This window comes from Lactuca serriola, chromosome 8 (genome assembly GCF_051521515.1).
Source record: "Lactuca serriola cultivar US96UC23 chromosome 8, Lser_US96UC23_V15, whole genome shotgun sequence".
NCBI classification, from domain to species: domain Eukaryota; kingdom Viridiplantae; phylum Streptophyta; class Magnoliopsida; order Asterales; family Asteraceae; genus Lactuca; species Lactuca serriola.
In genome coordinates this window covers 219,224,056-219,242,486 of record NC_136415.1, presented here as the reverse complement: position 1 = coordinate 219,242,486, position 18,431 = coordinate 219,224,056, and positions in this window count along the sequence as shown.

Sequence of the window (18,431 nt, the reverse complement as noted above, 5' to 3'; positions counted from 1 at the left end):
CTGCTGATGAGTTGGCCGCCTTTGAGGCCCATGAGCGTGATGCTATGAAAGTCCATTGCATCATGTTGGCCACTATGAACCTAGAACTCCAGAAGTCCTACGAGGACAAGTATCCCTACGAGATGCATCAAGATTTGTTGGAATGATACCACCAGAGCGCGAGGCAAGAGCGCTATGAGATCATCACAAATATGATCATCGCTAAGATAGGGAGTGGAGAGTCCCTAACCTCTCATTTGAAGAAGATGCAGAGGTATGTTGATTGTCTTCTCAAATTAAATGTTAAGTTTGATGAGGATTTGGCTATCGACATCATCCTCCACTCCTTGCCTTCCTGCTACAACCAATTCAGAATGACCTACCACATGAATAAGGAAGAGGTAACCTTGAGTAAACTTCAAGGATTGCTGAGAGCAACCTCAAGGACAAATATGTTGCATCGGTCCCTACTGTGGCTGCTTCTATGTTGGCAATTGGTCAAGGAAAGGGTAAGAAGAGGAAGGCTCCTTCAAAGAGCTACCAAAAAGGAAATCCCCATGATGGTTCATCCTCTAGTGGGATCAAAGCAGGTTCTGCTAAACCCTCCTCAAACCCTAAGGAAGCAGGGTGTTTCTATTGCCACGAGAAGGGCCACTGGAAACTAGGCCGCCCTAAATATTTACAAGACATTAAGGATGGGAAGATAAAGCCCACTTTCGTAGGTATGTATTCTATTAAATCTAACAAGTCATCATTTGCTACTTCATGGGTTCTTGATACAGGATGTGGTTTCCAGATTTGTTTTGATTTGCAGGGCCTAAGAAAAAGTTGGGAGTTGGAGCATGGGAAGATAAACTTGATTATGGGAAACAGAAGATCGTCACCTGTGACCAAAGTCAGAGTTTATTCTTTAGTGTTGAGTAATGGGTTAAGATTAGATTTAAAGAATTTTTGCTATTCTCTAGATATGGCAAAGAACATCATTTCTTTTCATGGATTATATAGACAGGGTTTCAGATATTCATTTGATAATAGTAATGGTTCTATTAATGTTTATTTGAACAGTGTTTTTTTTATTTCAATGCATTTCCTTGTAATGGAATATATGAATCTGTGTTGGTTTTAGTCAACTTAGGAAATGATGTGTTGAATATTGATTCGTCTAATAGTCTAGACAAAGCATGCTTGTGGCATTGTTGCCTTGGCCATGTTAACTACAAACGCATAGCCCAACTCCAAAACGATCGAGTGTTGGAGTCATTCGACCTTAGGGATGATGACGTGTGTGAGTTTTGTTTGCTTGGGAAGATGACCAAGTCACCCTTTACTAGCACTTGTGATAGGGGTGAGGGTTTATTGGATCTCATACACACCGATGTGTGTGGGCCCTTTAGATCCACCATAAGGGATGCTTGCCGCTTCTATGTGACTTTTACAGATGATTATAGCAGATATGGATATGTCTACTTAATCAAGCATAAGTCAGAAACCTTTGAAAAGTTCAAAGAGTTTAAGAATGAAGTGGAGAATCAGCTGGGCAGGAAAATCAATATGCTTCGCTCAGACCGAGGAGGAGAGTACCTAAGTCTTGAGTTTCACAACTATCTAAAGGAATGTGAAATTATTTCGCAATTGATGCCTCTGAGAATCCCACAATTGAATGGTGTGGCTGAGAGACATAATCGGACCTTGTTGGACATGGTTCGTTCTATGATGAGTCGGGCTTCATTACTAATAGCTTTCTGGGGGTATGCCTTAGAGATTGCCGCCTATATCCTTAATCTAGTTCCCACCAAGAAGGTTGTCAAAACACCTCACGAGATGTGGACAGGGAAAGCTCCCTCATTGGCACATATCAAGGTTTGGGGTTGCGAGGTTTTCGTAAGACGAGAGACTCACGACAAGCTCGAACCTCGTAGTGAGAAGTGTTATTTTATTGGCTATACACAGAAGTATTTTAGCTATCTCTTCTACAGACCGAGTGACAATGTTGTCTTCGTTGCGAGAAGAGGGGTTTTCCAAGAAAGAGAACTCATAAGACAAGAGGACGGTGGGAGGCTAATTGATCTTGAAGAGATTCAAGAGCAGAGTGATGAAGGAACTTCTAACACTGGCACTCAACCCGAGGAGGAAACTTCTGTTGAACCAATTGATGAGTCCTTACCTCTTAGACGTTCCAGTAGGATTAGCGTTCAACCCCAGTTTTATGGTTTTCATATTACTACTGAAGGGGATACATTTATTAGTGATGAAACACTAATAAATTTGGACGAACCTAGAAGCTACAAGGAAGCCATGCTAGGCTCGAAATTTGCTAAATGGAAAGAGGAAATGGACAACGAGAGTCAGTCCATGTACGACAACCAAGTTTGAAATTTGGTTGACAATGTGTTGGGTCGTAAGACAGTCGGGTACAAGTGGATCTTCAAGAAGAAGACAAACATGGATGGGAATGTGCACACTTGTAAAGCGTGATTGGTTGCGAAGGGCTTAACTCGAACTCCTAGAGTTGACTATGATGAGACCTTCTCTCCAGTTGCGAAGATAAAGTCTATTATGGTAATGCTTGCAATAGCTACGTTTCATGATTATGCAATATGGCAGATGGACGTGAAAACCGCCTTTCTTAATGGAAAGTTGGCTAAGGATGTTTAATGAATCAGTCAGACAGTTTTGTCGATGCGAAGCATCCAAATAAAGTGTGCAAGCTTGAGAAGTCCATTTATGGATTAAAGAAAGAATCTCGCAGATGGAATCTTTGTTTTGACGAGAAGGTCAAAGAGTTTGGTTTTTTGCGAAGTGAAGATGAATCTTGTTTATATGTCAGAGCCAGTGGGAGTATAGTGAGCTTCCTCGTATTGTATGTCGATGACATACTACTCATAGGAAATGACATCCCGACACTGCAGGAAGTTAAATCCTGGCTTGGGAAGTGTTTCGCTATGAAGGAGCTTGGAGAGGCTGCCTATATTCTAGGAATAAGGATAGTGAGAAAAAGAAGTAAGAGACTGATAGGACTCAGCCAGGATACATACTTTGATAAGGTACTAAAGCATTTTAGTATGGAAAATTCCACGAAAGGGGAGTTACCAATCCAAAGCAATACCAAGTTGAGTAAGACTCAAAGCCCGAGTACAGAGGCAGAGATAGATGATATGAGCCGAGTACCTTACGCTTTCGCAGTTCGATCGATCATGGACGCTATGACTTGTACTCGCCCTGATGTGGGCTTCGGTTTGAGCATGGTCAGCAAATATAAGGGAAACCCTGGTAGAGCCCATTGGACTGCAATTAAGAATATTCTTAAGTTCCTTCAGAGGACCAAAGAATGGTTTCTAGTCCTCGGTGGGAGTGATGACTTAAGAGTACGAGGGTACAGTGACGCTAGTTTCCAGACGGATCGGGATAATTACTGTTCGTAGTCAGGCTGGGTCTTTACCCTTAACGAAGGAGAAGTGACTTGGAAAACTTCCAAGCAGGAGACTGTGGCTGATTCAACGTATGAATCTGAGTACATTGTAGTGAGTGAAGCGTCAAAAAGGCAATATGGTTGAAGAACTTCATTGGAGACCTTGGAGTTGTGCCATCCATAAAGGATCCCATGGAGATTTTCTGTGATAATGAAGGAGTAGTTGCCTTAACCAAGGAACCAAGCGATCACGGTAGATCCAGGCATATCGATAGAAAATACCATTTCATTAGACATCGGGTAGAAGAGGGACTCCTCATAGTGAAGAGGGTATCGTCAGAAGATAACCCAACAGATCCCTTTACAAAGGGACTAAGCAGGGTTAAGCCCTTGCAGCATGCTAGGAGCATTGGGCCAAAGGACGATATGAGTTTTGATTAGATAGATAGGAAACGTGTAGTAGATAATTTGTACTTGACATTTGATACGAATAAAGGTGTTTTATTTAAGAGTAAAGTTAGATACTTGTGTTGGTTATTTATCTATTGTTTCAGTTTTGCATGTTTTGACTTCCTGAATAATAAGATTATTTAAATGTTCCACAGTCTCTCATATGTTGGAAGTAGATATGAAAGAAGACTGTCATGACTTTGTTTGTAGATTGTCTAAAAAGGTTTCAGACATAGCAATGGTTTTCTGCAAAGTTCATGAGTGCTTATGAATTGTGATTTGAGCATTGTAATAAACTCCCGTTTGCTGGTATCACTTCATGGAATTTTATCTCGAGTGATCGCAAAGCGATAATATCTTATAGTATTAAAACATAGAGATATGGTTATTGTTTGCTGGTTGGTTATGCATTGATGATGTGTAAACGCATTAGTAACTTGATGTTATAAAACACATTGTTGTGCATGATTTAATTAGTAAATAGTAAAAGCATATGAGTCGAAGTTAATATGTTCCTTTTATTCTAACAGGATAAAGGTGATATCTTGGCCACTCGATGATTTGGTTTGACTTATGTGTTGGGCCCGGTCAGAACGAAGTTGATGTGTTCAACTAAGTTCTATGTCAAACGAATCAGAGATCGAGAAACGAAGTGTTGAACAATAAGTATTGTAAGCATGATATCTAGAACAGAGGATTATACGATCCCTTATCTAAAGGACAAGTTAGTGGTTAGAGTTGATAGCGGCATATAAGAGCTATGATTGCTAATCGGATCCTGAAGTCATATGTGTAATATAGTTACTAGACTTATCCAAGTGGGAGACTGTTGGATTAGTGTCTAAGCCTGTAACAATATTTGGTATGTACTTGACCCGGTTGTGCATGGTCCTTTTGGGTTGCCTTCACCAAAGCAACTTGACAAGGTAATTTAGGAGAGAGAAGATGTTATGATTTATTAATATATTATAAGAATAACATATTAAAGGAGAAATCATATTATTTGATTAATATTAGTCATAAATTAATTAGGAATTAATTTGGTGACTAAAAGAGATTAATTGAATAAAGGGGCTTAAACTGTCAAATGTATGATAGTTGAGTTTTTGGGCTAGGAATCTTAATGGATTAAAGGGGGAACGAAATTATGATGGGGATCCATCATATTTTCGTCCATAGGCCCTATTATAGAAGGTTCCAAGGCCTGCTTGGTGATTAAGCTGTCCATTAGGGTTTTACCTGAAACCCTAGCAGCCTACAATATAAATAGAGACCTCTACTTGGAATTTTCAGCCACTTGATTCCAAGAGAAACCCTAGGGCCGATTTTAGCATCCCCCGTCCTCTCTTATAATTTCCGTCTTTCTTGTGTGGTGTTTTTAAGCCATTAGAGGAGTTACACTTGTGACTCTAAGCTCAAGAACCAGGAAGAATCAAAAGGTTTCAACCTAATTGGAAGAGGTAATCATTTAGATCTGTTCTTATTGTGTTTATTTCGAATTATGCATGCTAGGTCTAGGGTTACAAGTCTATCATGAATTACATGTACAATAGAGAAGCCTAGATCCAAGCTTTAGGGTTTTGCATGAGAAAATAGGATGTTCTTTTGTATAATGCCCATCAGTATTCTCAGGTCGACAGTAGACAGGTACCAATGACCAGGTTTTGAGGAGACGGAGCATATACAAGACTCGTCTTTTATTTTGATTCATATTTTGGTGTCTTAATACCTTGAAAGAACACACTTGTATTAAATTATACTATTAATGCAATGGACGATGGTGTTGCTTGTTTACTACTTTACATTGTTATGATACTATACACGACGTCCTCCATCCCAGAATGTTTCCGCCGTTCCGGTTTTGTAGTGTGACAGTGTGACCCATATTGGGTCCTCCTATAATCACATAGTATATACGAATCATATATAATCAACACCAAATAGACCTTTGAATAAGTGATCCTAATGTAAGTCCACAACCAAACAAGGAACAAATAATAAAGCTAAATCACAAATTATAAGTCTATATAATCTTGATTATGTATAACTCTTATGTATACACTTAGTAATTATAGATTTACCAGTAATGATCCTTTGTTTTCACAGGTTTGTTTCTAGTAAGAATGAACTTCTTGAATCTTCTTGTTTTCAGTGTTTATAATGTCGTAAAATACTCCTATAGTATTTTAACTTTATGTTTGGTTCTAACATTCTTCAGGTACATAGATTTGGTAAGTTTTAGACTTGTTGCAACACCACTATTACTCCCAAACACATGTTGGTCGTACCTGAAATAAATAGAGTTGAATAGGGTATATTTATCCGAGATATGATTACATAACTGTGTAGGTTTAACTATAGTGTCCAACATCTAAATACTTTCGTGTAGTTCTCACTGTGATATTGTTTATTGTATGTATGCATGTTAGTATACTTCATATTAAATACTTAGAGTTTTAAAAGTATTATTTTGGTCATAGCATTTTATCCCCCATTGTATTTATATTTGTATATTTTTTATGGTTTGATATACTTAGTTCGCTATAAACAATGCTCTGATACCAATCTGTCACACCCCCAAACCGGAACGGTGGAAACGTCCTGGGGTGGATGACTTCATGTTTAAGTATCACAACAATTGCATCATTGTAATCAAAGCATAACAAACATTATATTAATAAAGTATAAGTTGTTACATGTGTGTTCAAGTCATTGTATATATGACACTAAAAGTGTGTGTGTGTGTGTATATATATATATATATATATATAAGGGGGTGGGGGGGGGGGGGGTATAAAGTTATGGCCTATAAAATGGTCGTTTAATGGGTATCCACTCTTATTCACCGCTTCCTTGATTGGTGGAGGGTCATTAGCCGAACGGGTAGGATAGGGCAATCCTCTCCTCGTTAAAAGTATAATGAATGATACAAAGTAACTACAATCTTAGTTACTTTTGGGTAAAATGTGAAAATGATGTTACTCCATGGAATTACACTTTGTACCCTTATCAAAAGTTAGTGGAGCGTGTGTGGTTAACCGGCACACTAATTTGGGATTGACATTGGTAGCGAAGGGTGGCTCGATGTTTGTCATAGATTAATGGAGCGTGTGTGGTTTACCGACTCATTGATAGTGTACCATGTAGATTCGTATGGTTATTCACACCATGTTTGTGATCCTTGGTATCCCAGTCACAAACTTAAAGGGCATATCGAGATTTAAACATGCCATTGAGTGCACCATATTGATTCGCATGGTTTTTCTAAATCATAGTATAGCATACGGGCCAAACACCCCTTCGAGAGGAGTGTACGGCCGCAAACTCGAGTTTACGGCCGTACACCCCCCCATAACCGAAAAGTCCACCCTATATATAGGGTACTTGACTTTTATTTACCACTTTAATCACTACAAAGGATTTCTCTCTCTACTCTCTCTACATCCATCGAATTTTCTTCAAGATCTTTAAGATTGTAAGTGTTTCTCCACCTTGAATTGAGTTTCATTCCTCTATCTAGTGGTAAATCCATGTTCCTATCTGATTAATCGCACCTTAGTCTTGATTTTCTTCTCTCACCAAGAACACCAAGAACACACACTAGTTATTGGTGGCTAAAAACCCCTTTTAAAGCTTCTTAATAGTAAGTAATTGCTTCCTATGCTTGTTATCTACTAGAAATACTTATTTTTCGCCTTAAAATCGACCCAAAAGACATGCACATGAAGGGTTTAAGGCCGTAAACCCATGTGTACGACTGTACACCCCTCATTCGCCGCAAACCCTAAATTTTGGTCAAAGTATGGCCTTAAACTCCTATCTAAGCTGTGCATAGGACCTAGAACACTTCCAAGGGGCTAGAAAGGACCTTAAAGCACCGCAAATCGCACATTTCATCGAGAGTGTTCAGTCGCAAAGTCCTTGTACGTACACCCATGGGCTGTAAACCCATGGGTCGTACACTCTTGGGACGAAAACTCTTGGGCCGCAAACCCCATTGGGCTGCAAACCTATGACCGTAAACCCCTTGTTACACCGCAAACTCCCCTTCTTCAATCATATGTGATTCAAAGACTTAGTTTCAAGTGTTTCCTTGTCCCTAAGGTGGCTTCCTTCCGTAACTATTAGTGTTATACCCTAATCTAATATATATACGTGATATTATATGTTAAATAGGATCCGTGTATGTTCGAGACTTCATTTGACTCTCACATCCCTGTCGATCTTACATTCGAATCACACATCCAATAGTGAGTTCATACCCCTAGACTTTTTTGGTTTTTAAACGTTTTCAGGGGGAGAATACTAGCCAAACATAAAGGTTTTCATTGGGTCAAAACTTGTGCAACTCAACGGTTTTCATAAAGCATTTAGATATGTTATCCCTTTTATATTATGCAGAGCATATAGGATGTTTTCTAAATTTAATTGCATGGTTTTCAGAACAGATTCATGAACTTAACAGCCAAACTATAATAGGTATAGTTTGGGGAATTTCATTACTAGTTTTACACATACAAACTACTCCCACGACTGAAACATATTTAGTTTCTGACACATATTACAAGAGCACAACAATTAATAATTATTTAATTATAATTATTTTTACTCTACAATACATACATTGAATTCTAGTACAAAACAACATTACCTTGCATATATTATTACTTGTAAAGTCGTTAACATAATTGGGAGACACATCCTTGGGCACTTACAAACTTAACTAAGTGGAGGACTACCCTTATGAACCAGAGTCTCCTGGAGGGAGAACGTGACTTTTGTGTAAAGATCTATACGGGATTGACTACCCCACACCTTACTGCTAGCTACAGTAGGACCGATAGGTTTACGGGTGACAAAGTCATAAAGGATATTGGCGTCAGATTCACGCCGTATCAAGTTTAGTATGGTCATAAAGCTCTCCAATAATAACGATATATTTACGTAATAATATACTACTCATGAACAATTGCTTTAATAACATAAGTGTGATACTTATGCCTTACAGTTTCAGAACCATTAAAGCAACAATACACGCATACAAGGGAAAATAAGGGATTTTCCCAGACTAAACCTTGGTACATTAGTTACTGGTGGTTCCCAGGGTTTTCAAAACAAATCATACATTACTTACTAGTGGTATCCAGGGTTTTGAAAACGAATCATACTTCACTTACTGTATCAAACAAATATGTTAGAAAATATCGGATTTTCTTGGAAAACATACATACATTTTATAGATCTTTTCACAGGTTTTCATTACAAAACATGCTTATGAACTCACCATTTTTATGCTGATACGTTTTCAAAATTTCTTGTATTCTCAGGAAATCCATAGACAGGTACCTCTTGGAGTTTTGAGAAGACGGATTATATAGAACTACATCGTTTACTTATTATACTTTTGATGTATACCAACTATGTTTTAGAAAGATGTAAATATTCATATTACAATGTAATGGTTGTGTTTACTTTGATTACTATGATGCAATTGTTGTGATACTACGAATGACGTCCTCCTCCCCCGAACGTTTACGCCGTTTATTTTACGGTTTGGGGGTGTGGCAGATTGGTATCAGAGCTATTTTTATAGTGAACTAAGTATATCGAACCTTACATGGTATACAACTATAAACACCAAGGGGCTAAAGCGCTCTGAACTAAAAGTATACTTTTAAAATATAAGTATTTTTCGAGAAGTATACAAATATACATACGTACCAGAAACAATATCATAAGTAGAACAAAACAAAAGTATTTGGATGTTGGACACTGTGGTTAAACCTGGGTAGTTATGTAATCATGTCTAGTGTCAATATAGCCTGATCAACTATATTTATTCGAGACATGACAAACATGTGCTTCGGAGTGACTGTGATGTTGCAGCAGGCCTAAAACTTACCAAGTATACCTATAACAAGATATCAATATAACAAAACATGAAACTTAATATACTATCAGAGTAGTTTAGCTAGAGTCAAATACATTGCAAAGATTCATTTTCGAGTGTTGCTACTCATTCCGTTAGAGATAGTTTACTTGCATTAGTAACTTTTCCTTGTTTATCGCTTAGTAGAACACTCTATCTATCAAGCTGAGATATATCTTGCTTCATATCTCTTGATTCAAATCTAGGGGACTTATCATCCTCTTCTTCCTAATTATTTTTATAACAAGATGCCTCTGAAGAAAATATCTAGCAAAAAGAACAACAATCCCCCAACAGATCTGACACTGCCATCACCGCCTCGGTTTGATCCGGTTATGTTTCAAGCAGCAGTTACCGCCGCTGTGGCTGCTGTGATAGCTCAGACGATCCCTGGAGATTCTAGCGGATTAGGAAGTGGTACCCATACCCAACATCCTGAGGGTGGTCAAGGACACCCGAGGGAGTGTTCCTACAAACAATTTATGAATTTCAAGACTAAATCCTTTGATGGTAATGGAGGTGTTATTGCCTTAACCCGGTGGTTTGAGAAGATCGAATCCATTTCGAAATTTGTGTTTGTTCTGAGCCCAGCAAGGTGAAGTTTGCTTCCTGCACCTTCACCGATAGAGCATTGACCTGGTGGAATGGTATTTCACATAGTGCTTTTAATCAATATTATTTATTTCATACCCTTCGCTCAAGTCAAGTCCCTAACCCTACCAATAGCTAATGCCATGGGTTGGGAGAAATTGAAAGAGCTCATGCTGGCTGAATATTGTCTATGGGGCGAGATGCAGAAGTTAGAGTACGAGCTCTGGAACCTAAAAATGAAGGGTTCCGACATTACTACATACACTACTAGGTTTGAAGATCTGGCACTTCTCTGCCCGGGAATAGTCACCCCAGAAAGCAAGAAAATTGAAAGGTATATTTAGGGATTGACGCCCCCGACTCATGGAAATTTTTTGGCTACTAAGCCTTCAACATTTGATAGCGCCAAGTGCCTGGCGTAGACTCTCATAGGTCATGGAGTTAATCTTGATGCAACGACAACCGTTTCCGAACCACCAAAGGCAAGTGGTGGAAAGAAAAAGTTACGGAACAAGCGGAAGGGTCAACCTTTGCAGGAGCCCTCTAAGAAACAGCGAACGGTGGCAGTCCCCATTGCTACTACTGCCACCGCTATTCCTACAACTCAAGCACCTACCAGTAGGTATGTTGGTACCCTTCCTTGGTGCGACAAGTATAATTATCATCAAAACCCCAGCCCATGCCGTGAAATTCTATGCAACAGTTGTGGCAAGAAGGGGCACACAGCACGAAGTTGCAAGACAACAGTTCAACCAACCAGTCAGGCTTCTGGAGAAGGTGTTGGTCAAGCCTATTATAGCTATGGGGAGGTTGGTCATTACAAGAGAAATTTCCCCAAGGCAACAACCGTTGGCAATACTGGGAGAGTGTTAGCGTTGGGCCAGGAGGAGGCAGTTGCAGATCCCACCGTTGTTTTGGGTACGTTCCTCCTTGACAACTCTTATGCATGCATTCTTTTTGATTCTGGTGCAGAGAGAAGTTTTATCAGTCATGCATTCAATCATCTTCTCAAACATAAACCCCAACCTTTAACTGAAACTTTCACCGTTCAGATGGCTAACGGAAAGAAATAGAGCACTAACGACATATTCATCGGTTGTACCCTTACCTTAAACGATCATTCCTTTCCCATCGACCTTATGCTTGTTTCTATAAAAAGCTTCGATGTCATCATCGACATGGATTGGTTGAGCCCCAATTGTGCTGATATCCTTTGATATGAAAAAGCAATCCGTGTCAATCTTCCCTCTGGGGAAGCCCTCATGATTTATGGCGATAAACTCAACTCAAACCTTTGTATCATTTTGTGCATCAAAGTTCAAAAATTTCTGTGAAAGGAGTGCCATGCATTCCTAGCCCATGTGGTTAATGAGAAACAGGAAGTTAAAGACCTCGAGAGCATCCTGAAGTCTGCAATTTTCCTAATGTTTTTCCCGAACAGCTTCCGGGAATTCCTCTCGAGCGCCACGTTGAGTTTTGTATCGATCTAATCCCTGAAGCTACCCCCGTAGCTAAATCCCCATACTGTCTAGCACCAGCAGAAATGCAAGAGTTATCCAGCCAGCTCATTGAGCTACTCAACAAAGGATTCATTCGGCTGAGTTCCTCACCCTGGGGAGCCCCGATCTTATTTGTGAAAAAGAAGGATGGATCTGTTTAGATGTGCATTGATTATCGTGAACTGAACAAGCTTACTGTCAAAAATCGATATCCTCTTCCCAGAATCGATGACCTTTTTTATCAGCTCCATGGGGGCAACTACTTTTCAAAAATAGACCTAAGATCAAGGTACCATCAGTTGCGAGTCCACGAGAATGATGTTCCCAAGATAGCATTCCGAACTCATTATGGACACTATGAGTTCGTAGTAATGCCCTTTGGTCTAACCAACACGCCGGCAGTATTCATGGATTTGATGAATTAGGTGTGCCGCTCTTTCCTAGAAAACTTTGTAATTGTGTTCATTGATGATATACTTGTCTACTCTTGAAGTGAGGAAGATCATGGGCAGCACTTGAGGTTAGTGCTGAAAACACTAAGAGCTGAGAAGCTATATGGGAAGTTCTCTAAGTGCAAATTCTGGATCCAAAAAGTAACTTTCCTCGGTCACGTTGTAAGCGAGGAAGGAATACACATGGACCCTTCCAAAATTAAAGTGATTGAGAATTGGTCAGCACTGAAGATGCCCACAGAAATCTATCAATTCTTAGGCATCGCTGGCTATTATCACAGGTTTATCCAGAATTTCACCAAGACTCCCAAACCCTTAACCACTCTGACTCAGAAAGATGTACCATTTTTTTGGAGTGAAAATCAAGACACTGCGTTCCGAACATTGAAGCAAGCCCTATGCAGCGCACCTATCCTGTCTCTGCCCAAAGGGATGGATGACTTCGTTGTCTACTGCAATGCATCCAATCAGAGCTTAGGTTGTGTGCTCATGCAGCGAGGAAAGGTTATTGCTTATGCCTCAAGGCAGCCGAAAGCACACAAAGTCAACTATACAACTGTGACAACCCTATATTTTTTTCCCAAAAGCAGTGTAACGCTCAAAAGTCAAAAACAACGAAAACTATTTGGAATCAACTAAATTAACCTCAAAAATAAAGTGTTCAAGTGTCTAAGTTGGGATCCATCAAATATTAGATACCGTGCCAAGGTTTCCAAAAACATAAAGAACATTCAAAACCGGGTTATATTAAAGAAATTATAATCAATCGTATATTTACGACACATCGTTAAAACGCTATTTAACGTAAAAAGTGAAATTTCAATAAAATGCATTTTAGCCTTAAGGATCTGAACAAAAGTTGTAGAGTTCGTTAAACTGTAAACGTACATAAAAAGATCGCCCAAATTGGACCTCGTATGAAGAAGTTACGATTTTTCCTAAGTTTCGTAACAGTAGTAGAGGGCTAAAAACTCGAATTGAAGATCGAGTGTTTGTTAGCTATCGCCACCTAAACGAAAGTTGAAGATCTCCACAATAGGAGTAAACTGATAAAAAGACAAACGAAAACCGACGTCGAATAAAGAAACTATGGATTTTTAACGAACTTTAGCAGTCCCGGCCTATTAAAAATATATCATTAAAAATAAATTCAAAACTAGCCGACGGAGTCTAAATGAAAGTTGTAGAGCATAATCTTACCTACGCGTGGATATAAAGAACGCGAAAAACGGAGCCCGTACGCGAAAGTTACCGAATTTAGAAGATGGGAGACTAGAGTACGCCCATCGTAATCCCAGATTACGCCCAGCGTACTAGACCCAGAGTCGAGTCCCATCGGCTGCAACTCTACGCTTAGCTAGACCGGAGTCGTAAGCCGTGACGCATTTTTACGCCCCGCGTAAGCTAAGTACGCCCAGCGTACTCCGGTGGTACGCCCAGCGTATTTGACTTTCCAGCACTATAAATAGAGGGCATCAGCTACGGGTTTTGGCACACCATGTCAAACTCCCACATACTCTATCATACTATCAAGCCCCAGAAGCTGTCCCGACGCCCTCGGTTTCCATACCCGAGCCCCCGACGAAAGATCTACGCTACCAAGACCCCGAAGAGTCCTAAGGCGCAGCTTTCCGCAGTCGAAGTTCTGCTCAACTCTAGCCTCTCTCTCTTCAAACCAAACGAGTGAGTTCATACCCCTACCTTTCAATTCTTTTCATGTTTTAGGGGGGGAATACAAGTACATTACAAGTCAAAGTATCATTTTATAAACGTAAACGTAATATCTATCTTATAGAGTATCGATACAAACATCTTTATGTTTAAAGGGCTATTATATCACCAAGTTATTTTTACTAAATGGAAACATACTTTCTGAGAAACTATAATGAGTATAGTTAACAAGTTATTCATACATTTTTACATATACATCTTGACAAGCGAAATACTTTCAAATAAAGTAAAGTCTTTCTTATCGTAAATCTATTTATACCAAGCAATGTGAGATATTCAAACTTCAATGTACTCTTATGTATGCATTTCAAGTCCTGTATTATATACCATAATCTCTTGGAGGGAGAACGTGATACTTGTGTATAGATCTATACGGGATTGACAACCCCGCACCTAAACTATTAGCTATAGTTAGACCGGCAGGTCTGGGGTGACAAATGTCATAACACTACAACACCTGAAGAATGCTGTTACAGGCAGTCAGTGTCAATAGTATGGTTATAAAACTCACATAAAAGTATAAAAGCAAGTTTGATTTACGAGATTCATATATGCATTCAGTTTTCCACATTATTTTTAGCACAAAGTTTATCATTATTATTTAAGTATGAAACATACTAACGCACTCCAACTCTGGGAACTTTTCAAACCATTTATAGAAAATATTGGATTTTCAAACCAAGTTGCGACACTACGATTGGGCCTCGGGGTATGTAATCAGGTCGAGAATAAATATAGCCTGATCAACTATATTTATCCTAGATTTGACCAACGTACGTCGAGGAATGGTCATAGTGGACAACAAGCCAAAAACTTACCAAATACAAATTATTTTAGATTCGCCAATTTGAAATACTATAGGAGTATTGTTAAAAATAATTATACAATGAAACACTTAAGCTCCGTAAGGATATAGTTAAACGTAGGGAGTCGTTAAATAGAAATTTCTTTTCTTCTAAAATTCTCATACCTCTATCCTATTACAGACAAATGGTCGGATTCCATTTACCGGGAGATCCCTACTACCCAAACCAAGGCAACGGCGGCTGGATAGAAGATGACCCGGAGGAAGACCTAGAGGAAATCGAAGAAGAGGTCGAGGAAGAACTCGAAGAGGAAGTCGAAGAAGAATTCGAAGTCGAAGTCGGAGAGGAATTCGAAGTCGACGAGGAGGTCGAGGAAATTACTAGTGGAACAGACTCCGAGCTGGAAGTAATCGACCCTCCCATCCCTCATCCTCCCGAAATCAGACCATATCAACCGGGATCCATTCCCATGTGGGGAAGCCACCTCTACTACTGGAGCCGCCAACAAGGTGTACGCCCTCCCTTCGGCATGTGTCGAGATTTTTACAATGTCAATGGGGGAGGCTCAGCTGATCGAGCACTTCTTGTTATTGTGGGCGCTATAGCTACCCAGAACTACCAGGCGGACAAGCAAGCAGCCAGAGTTCGCGAGGTCAATGCTGCTACTCAGGGTAACGCCGCAGACATCCGCTGTTTGGAAGGACTACATGAGAATACCCAAATCTACACAGGGACGCTTCATAATCAAATGATAACGGCACTAGCAGAAATAAGAGAGACAAAGGAACAACAAGCAGATCTAGAGAGGCACCTGATGGGAGTCAAACAGTTGGATGCCGAATCTAGCTCCAAACATGCAACACGCCGCAAGTAGAGCTTGCTCAAACCCCATCAATTTTGTTATAAAATAGGACTTCGGATAAAAGTTTTTCCTTTATTTCCTTTTGTATCTGTAATCAGAGACCTCTAGGTAGGTCAAATTTTCCAAACAAGAAGCGTAATGTAACACACCTCAGGTGTGACCTATATATATATATAAATATGAAGTACTTCTTTGTATATCTCTCGGAACTTATGGGATTAACTAAAATTTTCTATACCTACCTTGAAACCATAAACTAAAGTCAAAACAAATTACAAGATACAACTAACACACGATTGTCAAAACATTAGAAACTTATAGTATTCATTCTTATTTTCTCTACCAGAACATGCCTCCTCGTAGATCAACACGCGGAAACTCAACTTCAACACCACCTCCTCCAATTATGGATGCCGTTATGTTCCAAACTGCTGTAACCGCAGCGATGGCTCAAATGAGCAACAACGGATCGGGAGGAGGAACAAACAACTTTACAAATGGCCAAGGTCAAGGCCGTTCAGGGGTATGCACTTACAAAGACTTCACTAACGGAAAACCTATTCCCTTTTATGGGACTGGGGGAGTATTGGCTCTATCTCAATGGATAGAGAAAACGGAAGCTGTATTCGAAATTTGCGCATGCCCTGAAGAAAGCAAAGTAAAGTTTGTTGCTTTTACTTTCTCTGAACGCGCCCTGACATGGTGGAACAGCCACGTCAAGACACTAACCCTAGTGGTGGCGAACTCCATGGGTTGGGAAAACTTGAAACGAATGCTCCTTCGAGAATACTGCCCAAGAGGCGAGATTCAGAAGCTTGAACAGGAACTGTGGGGCCTTTCGATGGTAGGCTCGGACATCGCAGGTTACACCAACAGGTTTAGTGATATAATAACACTTTGCCTAGGAATGTTGATCCTGGAAAGCCAAAAGGTCGAGAGATACATCTGGGGACTATCACCCCAACTTCGAGGAAGTGTGTTAGCTTCCAAACCCATGACCTTCGACAGCGCCAAGGAACTGGCGCAATCTCTCGTTGATCATGGTGTCTGTCAAGGAGTCACGACTGTTATGGCTGAACCAACCAAATGGAACAGCAACAACGAGATCAATGCTAACAACAACAGCAAGAAGAAATTCTGGAACAAGAGAAAGGGGCAAACTTCGCAAAAACCTTCAAAGAAACAAATGGTTGCGGTTCATGCTGCTACTGCTCCCACCACAACTCCTGCTACCCCTGCGCCAACAATACCATATGCAGGGAACCTGCCCAAGTGCAGCAAATGCAACTACCATCACCATGGTAATTGTCGCGAGATGCACTGTAAGAACTGCGACAGGAAAGGGCACACAGCCCGTTTCTGTAAGGCACCAGCGCGACCAGTCACCCAAGTTCCTGGTACTGGGATAAGCCAGGCATGTTGTGGGTGTGGAGAAACTGGGCATTTCAAGAGGGACTGCCCCAAGACGAGAAATGTTGGCGGTGTTGGGAGAGTGTTGGCAATAGGTCAAAATGAAGCAATAGCCGACCCAACGGTGGTTATGGGTACGTTTCTCCTCAACAACATTTATGCATGCATACTCTTTGACTGCGGTGCGGAGAGAAGTTTTGTGAGCCATAAATTCAAACACTTACTTAATCAAAGACACCAACCACTCAATAAAATATTCACTGTAGAAATGGGTAACGGTAAAACGGAAAGCACAAGCGATATGTACGTAGGGTACACAATAAATTTAAACGAACACTTATTTTAAATCGACCTAGTGCCCATTTCGATAAGAAGTTTCGATGTCATCATCGGTATTGACTGGTTGAGCCTTCACCATGCTGATATACTTTGTCATGAAAGGGCCGTTCGCCTCAATCTGCCAAACGGCGAAACTCTTGTCATTTATGGTGACAAACCTAGTTCAAGTTTACAAATCATCTCCTGTGTTAAGGCACAAAAATATCTTCGTAAGGAATACCATGCCTTTCTAGCCCACGTAGTGGACCAGAAACAAGAACCAAAGAACATTAAAGACATTCCGGAAGTCTGCAACTTCCCAGATATTTTCCGAGAAGATCTTCCAGGAATTCCACCAGAACGCCAAGTTGAGTTCAGAATCGACTTAATCCCCGGAGCTACCCCAGTAGCAAAGTCGCCTTACCGTTTAGCCCCAGCCGAGATGCAGGAACTGTCCAGTCAATTAAACGAGCTGCTGAGCAAGGGATTCATCACACCGAGCTTCTCACCATGGGGAGCACCAGTCCTATTCGTGAAAAAGAAGGACGGATCCTTTCGCATGTGCATCGATTATCGGGAGCTGAACAAACTCACGATCAAGAACCGATATCAACTACCGCGCATAGACGATCTGTTCGACCAACTGCAGGGAGCAAGCTACTTCTCAAAGATCGATCTAAGATCTGGTTATCACCAACTGCGAGTGCTAGAAGGAGACATCCCCAAAACGACTTTCCGAACACGTTATGGTCACTACGAGTTTGTAGTAATGCCCTTCGGATTGACAAATGCTCCAGCGGTGTTTTATGGACTTGATGAACCGAGTATGTCGTCCCTTCCTGGATAAATTCGTGATCGTGTTCATAGATGATATACTCATGTATTCTAGAAGCCAGGAAGAACATAGCCAACACCTCCACCAAGTTTTGGAAACGTTGAGGGCAGAGAAGCTTTACGCAAAATTTTCCAAGTGCGAATTTTGGATTCGGAAAGTG